General features: G+C 34.6%; 1 long non-coding RNA gene across 1 annotated transcript; it reads left to right on the forward strand.

The window, feature by feature from the left end:
• Positions 1-2,107: 2,107 nt before the first annotated feature.
• Positions 2,108-5,764, forward strand: LOC134285555 (uncharacterized). The gene is made up of 2 exons (XR_009996468.1): positions 2,108-5,028; positions 5,074-5,764. It is a non-coding gene; the product is annotated as an uncharacterized LOC134285555 (long non-coding RNA).
• The last annotated feature ends 3,794 nt before the right edge of the window (positions 5,765-9,558 follow it).

A 9,558-nucleotide genomic window follows, 5' to 3' on the forward strand; every position in this document is an offset into this window, starting at 1 on the left:
AATATTGATTTTGCTATGGATGAACACAAGGGGCCATGCAAAACTGTTCCAAGCGATGAATTCAGGAACGCTTTAAGTGATCAATTGGATATTAAAAGACTTACATTTTCAAGGAATATAATATCAGAGGAAAGTACAGATGCAACATTTTTGATTTTGAATAGCAGGTCAGCACATAAAGAATTAAGTGAATTCGTTGACCTACCACATGGTTTTAAAGATTACTTGAAAGGGAATGTATTTTCAATCCCAAATAAAAAGTTATGGGGAATAATTTTAAATGGAAACAAAAGATCTAAAAGTGATACTAAAGTTTTATACGAAGAACTCGTAGATGCATTTACCAATTCTCCTCAATACGCGAAAGATGCGGAAAATGTACAAATTATATCATTTAGAAATCTTCAAACACCCCCATATATGGATGTTTTGAGATTTATTGCAGAAAAGTTCAACAAACTTTTCACATTATATGCTCCCGAAAAGGATCGAATGTGGGTAGCACCAGAGGAAAGAGAAACTGTCTTACAAGAATTTCATGACAGCCCACTAGGTGGACATGTCGGAAGCAAACGCATGCTAAAGCGCATAAATCCACTTTTCAAATGGGAGAATATGCGCAGAGATATAGAAAACTATGTCAAACAGTGTGACTCGTGCCAAAAGAACAAAATTAGTGCTGCAAATAAAATTCCAATGAAGATCACGACCACGTCCACAGAACCTTTTGAAAAGATTTTTATGGATATCGTTGTATTACCCGAATCTAATAGCGGCAATAAATATGGATTGGTAATACAAGATGATTTGACTAGATATCTAACAGTAGCTGCAATGGAAAACCAGGAAAGTCAAACAGTTGCCAAAACATTTGTGAATAGTTTCATTTGCAAGTTTGGGGCACCAAAAGAACTTGTAACTGATAATGGCACAAACTTTGTTAGCCAATTGATGAGAAACGTTTGTAAAATTTTGAAAATTAAAAAGATTACAACGACTGCCTATCATCCACAAGCAAACCTTGTAGAAAGATCTAACAGAGAGTTGAAAATATATTTACGGCAATTCATTGGCGGAGATCCTCAAACATGGGATCAACTTCTTCCGCATTTTACATTCCAGTATAATACGACAATTAATTCGTCAACTGGATTTACACCTTTCGAATTACTCTATGGCAGAGCTGCGAGAATTCCGAACTCAATCTACAGAATGAGAGATATGGAACTAACTTATTGCGATTATGCCGACGAACTCAAATTAACCCTAAAACATTTTCATGATAGAGCACGAGAGAACTTGATTGTATCAAAGAAAAAACGAAAAGAAATTTACGATAAACAAACTAATGAATGGCAACCAATGTGGGGTGACATGGTTCTTGTGAAAGCCAACCCTACAGGTACCGGCCAAAAATTGCAATCATTATGGAGAGGACCTTATGAAGTGGTCAGTTTTCCTAGCGAACAAACAACTATCGTTAAAAACGGAAAAAGACTAGAAAAAGTTCATAATAACAGACTTCGAAAGTATAATGACTGATGAACAGATACAACTGCATGTAAATATCTATATTTTAAAATATATCTAAATGATTAAACAAATATAAATGTAAACATATATATACATAAATATCTTTTATTTTGACAGAAGTTTGGTCAAACTATACGGTTTCACATATTCTTTTTCAAGTAATTCAATATATTATCCATGAAGACTATTAACCAAATTATGTTTAATCCTATGTACATTATATAATATTCTTTAGATTATGATTAATGCTATTTTTAAGTTAATATACAATAATTACAATTAGTTCAATTTAGCGTGTAAAATTAATAGTAGTGTAAATTAAGAATTAACACTTACATAACTAATTACTTTTAAGAACAAATAAGCTATGCTAGAATAAGACATAAAAAAATTTATAATAGTTTAAATATATAAATCAATACTTCGATAAGTTTTTACCTAATTAACAATTAAATATACTACAGTATGATACTATAATAGTGTTAAATAAGTAATCTACCCAAATATTTAAGCTTAATACCTAGTTAATAAAATGAGAGTTTCCTAAATAAAAAAAAAAATAATATAGAATAGAATACCTTAAGTAATATTTAACGATTTTTATATACTAGTTTAATAACATTGCAGTAAATGCATATACTTGTGTTCATATAATATTTATTAATAATTTAATTGATTATATTTCAATTAACCAAAACATTAAAAGGATAGCGCAAACCAAGGCGCAAACGCAATGAAATATAAAACGAATATTTTTTTTTTTTACAAAATCTCAATTATAATCAAGCAGAGACTTTAACAATAAGACCGAGCAACGGTAATGGGAAAAATAATATACAAATGGGGAGCATAATATATTTTTGGGAACTATAATTTCTTTGGAAAGATCCAATTACAAAATATGGGATAAACACAATTGAGAGGATAAAGCTAACACAAGAGATAAAATGAAAAGAAAATTTATACAATCAATTAAACTCTAATATTTACAGGATATACTTGGAGAAATGTGGACTATGGAAGTTCATTATTTAGGACATAATGATCCTTCAGATTTTTGTTATGAACAAATACATTATACATTGAAAGTTAACAATATGACTTAAACGATTATGTGATGAATATATTTTTTTTTAAACAAATTATTGAATTTCTGAGAAAACAATGAAACATGGGCCCATATACAAAATCGTATGCATATACAAAACACTATATTAACAGACACAACACACTACAAAACAATGACAATAAAATGTTCGAGTGCAGATTAGTGTTGGTAAACTTATGAAAAACTAACTTATGATGAAATATCACTCACACTCAATTAATACATAAAATTTGGTATAGAACCATGCAATATATATAAAAAAAATAAATTGAATGAATAAATAAAAGTAAATACAAAGTAGTATATATTTTAATAACAATCTTTTGAGTTTTTCCAACACTAATGCTGAAGAAAGTATGATTGGACAAGGGGATCGCGACCCCGGAATGTATTTGTATGTATGCGAAAGAATGTATAACTCACTGACAATACACACACGACGAAATCAACAAATGAATCAGTTTTTGGATATAAAGAAAAGGAGATAAACATTAATAATGTTCAATAACAATACTTATCAGTTATTTATGAAGTTCAGTAATGAAATTCAAGCTAGTAAGACCGATGCGGGAAGTTGGGGGGAAATCGGCAGCAAAATTCAAAAAGAAATACAAAATGGCATGTAAGACCGGTGCGAAAAGGGGATACCGGCAATAACCAAAATAAGAAAATCAATGGGGCAATTCAAACATAATACACTGTCTATGAAAAAAAATACGTACATCATTATAATAATGTAAATACATTATTTGGAGTTCGATTCATCGTAATATTACCATTTTCGAAAAAGCTCAATTAAAAATAGTATGAAAAAAATATACTTATATAACGAGATGAACCAGCCGAGGGCTAAAAATCTCCATTATAAAGATAAATAATAATAATATAATTATATATGAAGACTTTTTGAAAAAAGAGTGCGAATTTGTACTCTATGGTCACTATTGAAAAAAAAAAATGTATTAAACACAAGATCTAAGTATCGTTACAGGGTCAAATCATATCGGAGCATTGAAAAGCTACAGCAGCGAAAGATGTCTAAAATCTGGACGCTGGAAGAAGGAAAATGGTGAAAGCAAGAAATTGTCTTACAGGCTTAGACAATGGATATCCTACACCACCCATGAAAAAGCTGTGGAAAAGGGGGAGTATCCATCCAGATAAACCCGATAAAACCGAAAAAGTGTAAGTATAGTTCTAACGGAAAAGATACATTTCTATTTTGGACGAGAAATGTTACATTCCATTGGAATTTCATTTTTGGAAATCGTGAATACTACTCAAAATTTGAATCAAAATTCCTTTACAAATGTACATTTTGTACAGATTTTAAACTCAAACATTAATTTCAACGCATTTCAAAATAGTGAAACAACAATCAATAATGGTCAATATCCCAACTATAATGATTAAAAATTTAAGAGATAAATAGACACATAAAGAGTCAATAAGGGTCACAAGGGACCACATTAACCAATAAGGGGATAAATAATCAGGGAAAAATAAGAAATACATTTTTATACAATACAAAAGGGATCACTAATTAGGGAAAATAAGAAATAGGTATTACCGCGCAAAAGTGACATTACATATACCTTGAGAGCTAGTGACCAGAGAAGACATCATCATTCGTAGCCGACATACCGCGGGATCAAAGGCAAGCAACATATCAGTCAAACATATAAAATAGCAGTCAACGGAAGGTAGAGGGTATGGTAGAGGGTATTGGATATTCTTTGGTAGAACGAGACCATCACACACGAGAAGGTGCACATATGGAAAGCGAGTCAAAACAATATTCATTATTCAAAAAATCATATCGTCAAAAGACGTTTATTGAAGCCAAATTATGTGCTTAAAGAGAATTAAGGAAGTTCTCAAACCATAGCGGAAATTTTCTGCACTGTAGGTCATTCGATCTATCATTTTTTTTGGAAAGCATTCTACGATTAAAAACCACGAACCTGTTTCACGAACGATTTTGAAACAAAAAGTTTTTTTTTAACAAGAAAACAATATTTGCATCAGAAAATTCAATTTTCATGACCAACTGGGAGAAGTGAACGAGAGATGAGCGGGAAATACTCAGAAGAAGGCAACACCTGGAAAGTCGCGATGGATCAGCAGGAATGGAGTAACAGTAAAACTCATTTTTCGAGTAGAGCGGAAGTACATCTTACCCAACTGAGGAACGATTGCAGCATTGATATCGCGACGAAGGAAGTCCATACCTAACACCCAACGTAAGATATTCTATCTGACTGGACAAGTTTAAGTATGTGAACGTGATAAGCAGAACTGTGATGGAAACTTGAGGAACGAGAGGATGACCAATGAGGCGAAGGCGAAGGACAACATGCTCTCAAGCGTATCATACAACATGAATGGTAGAAAGGAAATTGTTTCAAAGTAAATTCCGAGTAAATTTGCAGAATTATTATTTCAGGAGTACATTGGTTACGATAAATTGATCAGGAAAGTTGCGTCGAGGATAAAATACTACCAACTTTGTTAAGAAGAATTGTCTCCAAAGATATACATATTTCATTTCATTTTATAACCAATATCATTTTATAAATTCATGAATAATAATAACCAACGCTAACCGTTTGTATCTTCAATTAAAGATATCAAACAGCTAATTAACGAAGGGGATATTGAACCAACCATAGCCTAATTGATTAATTAATCATTCATTATTCATTAGTTATTTGCTTTCATTAACTGATCATTTGCATCATCATGAGCAAGACTCAAGCTAGGATGGTAGCTACCTACATACGGTACATTTAAATTATTGCATCATCATATGTGACATGCGCGAAAGCGAAATAAACAAATCATACGCGGTAGTTGGTCAGCGGGTGACCTAGTTTGCTTCAGCAGGTCTCTACCTGTTCTAGTTGGCATACGGTAAGCCAAAAAGAATGCATAACTACCGGAGTATAACATAATAAAACATGTGACTCATATAAGGAAGCATTCTAGCCGCTTCCAATTAGATACTAAGTAAGAGACGCGAGCTTTCTCTCTCGCGCTTTTCGAAGTACTAGAATGTTGGTACTTTAGTAAAGAGAGCGAGAGCGGAGAATGTGACGCTAGGCGCTTAAGTTAAGTTAAGTGGGGGGAGAAAAAAATAACCAAAAAATTGTAATTATATATAAGGTTTAAAATTTGAATAAAATGATGAGTGGTAGTTTTAACAGGGAAGGTTTTAGTCGTCTTTTTAGTCGGATGACAAATTCCCGGTGACCGCACGGTCAACGCGTGCACAGGAATTCTCTCAAGTGTCTACTTACGGGATTCCTTCAGAAAATTCTTGTAGAATATCTCTAGGAATTCTTTCAATTCCTTTGGAAGTTCCGTCAGGGATTGCTTTCCAAATTTTTTCTGAGATTCTTCCAATCTTTTTGAATGTCATCAGAATGTTTTTTTTTCTTTTCTGGGAGATATTGCTCACGTTCTTGATGGAGGAATTCCTCAAGGAAGTGCTTTTGGAGTTTTGTAAGGAATTCATAAGAGAATTCTAGATGCAAGTCTTGGAGTTCTTCCATAAGAAACATGTGAGAGAATTCCAGAATGAACTAGCGGGAGAATTCCAGCATGATCTGCATTCCATAAGGATTGCCTGCAGAGCTCACGAAAAAAGTCCTTGGAGGAATTACGGAAGGAATTGACAAAGAAATCCTGGAAGAATTAGCTTGAAAATTACCGGAAGAAGTTCCAAGAGGAGCCCGAGAAGAAATTCTTGGCGGAATTCAACAAGAAGTTCTTGGAAGAATTCCGGAAGGAATTCCTGGATGAATCCCAGTAATAATTCTTGAAGTAATCTCACAAGGAACTACTAGAGGAATCGTGAATACTATTTCTGAAAGTTTGCTAAAAGTACCCGGAAGCAAGTCCTGAAGAAACACTGGAATGAATTACTGAAGCAATCCTGAATTTTAAAACTTCGAGAGATATGAATTTATTGGGGGGGGGGGGGATCCCAGATGGCACTTCAGGTGTCATCTCAGAAGAAAATTAGGAAACTTAGGGAAAATTAGCAGTAGGAACTATGAGAGGAACCCGTGAAGTAACTCCTAGAGAAGTCCTGAAAGGAGTTCCTGGGAGAATCTTGGAAGGAATTTATGGACAAATCTGGGAAAAAAATCCTGAAGGAAGATTGTCTGCAAGAATATCATAATGCATTCCTTAATGAATTTCTGGAGAAATCTCAGAATGAACTTCAAGAATTATCCCGGAATAATTCCTGTGGGAATCTCGGAATGAATATCAGAGTGAATGCCGGTAGAAATACCTGAAGGATTCTCGGTTTGAATTGCTGAAAGAATTCTGCAAAGAATTTCTAGTGGAACCCCGAAGAAAACACGGTTGAAATCCCTAGAGGGAGGTCCGAAAAAAACTCTTGGTGGAATCTTTGAAGAAAACCCGGGAGGAAACCCAGATAGAACTTCTGGAGAAAATCATGCACCAACTTCTGGAAGTACTTTAGAAAAATCCCCGGTGAGCTCCGGTGGAACACCAGAACGAATTTCAGAAGGATCTCCTGCGAAATCCCAAGCAGAACCATCATACGGAATGCCAAAAGATTCGCCAAATAGATTTTTTGTAAATCTCCATTTAATGCTCTTCGAATTCTCCGTAAAGCGTTGTCCCAGTATTTCTTATAGAACTTCACAAGGTTACTGTAAGAGTCCCAGAAAAGTTGCTCCAACCGCAGTCGGAACCAGAACTGCTAGGATTTATAAATGGCATCCAACCATAGTTCCCGCTAGAATCCCATTAACAGTTGCCGCAGAATCCTGGGCGTAATGCTGAGGGGCGACACGACACAAGTTTCCTAAACCGAAAATCCAGAAAAAAGCAACAGTTTTGCCGTCTTTTCAGTGAAAATGTCGATTTTTTGTGGAACATACCGACTTTTTTGTGCTGTTGTTATTGTGAATTTTCTTGGCTGAAGGTCAATTCGACACCCTATTTCAAACGCATTTTCCAACGAACCTCGTCAATTAATTCTCCTTGCTGCCACTTTTGCTCAAACTACCTAGTCTGCTGTCATTGTTGCAAAAAAAAAAAGAGAGCGAAGATGAAATGTGAGCGAGCCAGCAAAAAAAAAAAGCACGAGCCACTCTGTCACTTTTGAAAACGGACGATTTTTGGGACTGTTCGCGACACAAACGTTCCAAATCGTCGTGTTCCATATGGGAATGGCCGCACAATAAGTGTGAAGTCGTGAACACTTGTGCCCCGTCCCCCTGGCGGAATGTCTCTTATCAGCATTACCCTTACAATTCTAATGTAACCCAACCACCAGGATTTTCCTCAGAAACAAAAGTCCAAATCGTAAACAACAAAACCACGAAGAAACGTCAAAAACTTAGGTGGCAATCGCGGCGTACAGTGTCTTATACAGCAAAGCTTGCACAGTGACGTTCGGCTTCTCTCTCACTCCTTTGATGTCGGTCCATGTTCAGGTAAACATTGCCCTCTAAATTTTGACTACTTTTGAATAAGAATTTGTGAGATTATATCCCATGTAATATTTTGATTGCAATTCAGTCTTGTAGAGGTTTTCAGAACCGTCATTAAACCTTATACCTTTTATTTTGGTTCAATGATGGTTTTAAGAACCTCTTCTAGTCTACTTAACTGGAAATAGTTAAGGGGTCATTAGACTGTTTGTCATAATGACAAATATTTGCCATTGTAGTCCGACATTCATCCGAGGTTGCCATGAATTACGTTGTGTTGGTCATTTGTTGGGCTTGTTTGCCCAAATGTTTGTCGTGTCTAATAGGACCTTTACTTGGGATTTGTAGTGCACGCCCCAAGTAACAATTTTAATTTTATCAAAGTTTTTTAGCGATTCAAAAATCCTAAGCATAAAACCATTGATGCCGACTTGAAAATGCTCTCGAGTTCTTGTATGCCTCAATAAGCCCACGTTCTGGCTAGTTGGCCCAGTCTTATTAGGGTCTACAGGACTTTGTATGCAAACCGGCTTAGGATTTCGGGTTGTATCATAGTTTTATCAATCTTCTAAATAAAACCATCTTCTGACTTGTCAAATAATTGTTTTGATTATTTTTCACTCTCAATGTTCCATCGTCAGAATAAATTATGCTTGGTTGTTTATCCAGCCATCAATTGGAAAGATGCAGATATGGAATTCAGATTTGTTTTCCTATTTAATACGTGTCAGGAGACATGCCAAGGAAAATTTGTGGTGGATGTGACTGTGATAATGACAAAAACTAAGTGCGCCACACAAACTATGCATAATTTGGAAGTTAAATGCATTTAATTTACTCGGTGGAATTGGGTACAAAAAAGGTTTTTTCAACACAGCGGAGTTTAAAAGACATTTTGTAATTTTTCTGACAAAATAAAATGACGGAAACGTGTTGTATGGTTTAATTTGATCTTAAGCTGTACGTGAAATCATAAAATTGAGTAATAATTTTTCTGTATTTACATAAATTATCCCGGCTAGGCGACATATTTTTCTGATAAAACTCTGTGTTCCTGATGATTCCTCCAATAGGGCTAACCCTCCTGAGGTAGTCATAACTGAGCTCATGATAGAACTAGCAGTTTTTTCACAGCATTTTTTTGGTTTATGTTACGGCCACGAAATCTTTTGTTGGTTTTATTCATTGCCTCACAGTTTTGTGTATTTGTTTACAAAAAAAATTCTCCGACAACAACCGCAAATGCAAGTTTTATTGAAATGGTATATAACAAGTGATAAAACCAATTAATGTCTACTTGCAAGTCTTTAACTGAAGATGTTTATAGCAGAAGTTATATTATAGTTTTATGGAATGCAAAAGGTTCAAAGTAAAAAACTACCACTTAAAACTAATTTAGAACAACTAGCTTTTTGACATGCTCGTATAAAACCAGGATAAAAC

This window comes from Aedes albopictus, chromosome 1, assembly GCF_035046485.1.
Source record: "Aedes albopictus strain Foshan chromosome 1, AalbF5, whole genome shotgun sequence".
In the NCBI taxonomy this organism is placed as follows: Eukaryota; Metazoa; Arthropoda; class Insecta; order Diptera; family Culicidae; genus Aedes; species Aedes albopictus.